Source organism: Corapipo altera, unplaced genomic scaffold (assembly GCF_003945725.1).
Source record: "Corapipo altera isolate COAL_440 unplaced genomic scaffold, ASM394572v1 55455, whole genome shotgun sequence".
NCBI lineage: Eukaryota > Metazoa > Chordata > Aves > Passeriformes > Pipridae > Corapipo > Corapipo altera.
The window spans coordinates 537-1,429 of NW_020891050.1; the positions used below are offsets into that span (position 1 = coordinate 537).

General features: G+C 70.8%; 1 pseudogene; it reads left to right on the forward strand.

Annotated features, from left to right (window-relative positions):
- The window catches only part of LOC113942505, a 939-nt pseudogene extending 302 nt beyond the window's left edge, over positions 1-637 (forward strand).
- The last annotated feature ends 256 nt before the right edge of the window (positions 638-893 follow it).

Sequence of the window (893 nt, forward strand, 5' to 3'; positions counted from 1 at the left end):
GTCTCCCAGCCCAATTCTGGGGTCTCACCCCCCCGGTTTGGGGTGGGTGGGGCAGGTGACACCGGTGACATTTCAGGGCTGTGTCTGGGGGGTTTCTCCCAGCCCAATTCTGGGGTCTCAGTTTTGGGGTGGGTGGGGCAGGTGACACCGGTGACATTTCGGGGCTGTGTCTGGGGGGTTTCTCCCAGCCCAATTCTGGGGTCTCACCCCCCTCTCCCCCCCCCCCCCCCCCCCCCCCCCCCCCCGCCGCCACCGGCCCCCCCCCCCCGGCCCCGCGGGACCCCCGGGGGCCGCCGGGCCCCCCCCGGAACGGGCTGGAGCTGCTGCTGGAGCTGGAGAGGAGGGGGCTGTGCCACGAGGGGGACCTGGGGCAGCTCCGGCAGCTGCTGCGCCTCGTCACGAGGCACGACCTGCTCAGATGTGTCACCCTCAAACGGCCACGGCCCGGTCAGTGCCACCCCCGGGTCACCCTGGGTCACCCTGGGTCACCCCTGTCACACCCACACCCCCCTGTGTCACCCACACCCCCCTGACCAGGCACGACCTGCTCAGATGTGTCACCCTCAAACGGCCACGGCCCGGTCAGTGCCACCCCCGGGTCACCCTGGGTCACCTGTGTCACCCCCACACCCCCCTGTGTCACCCCCACACCCCCCTGACCAGGCACGACCTGCTCAGATGTGTCACCCTCAAACGGCCACGGCCCGGTCAGTGCCACCCCCGGGTCACCCTGGGTCACCTGTGTCACCCCCACACCCCCCTGTGTCACCCCCACACCCCCCTGACCAGGCACGACCTGCTCAGATGTGTCACCCTCAAACGGCCACGGCCCGGTCAGTGCCACCCCCGGGTCACCCTGGGTCACCTGTGTCACCCCCACACCCCCCTGTGTC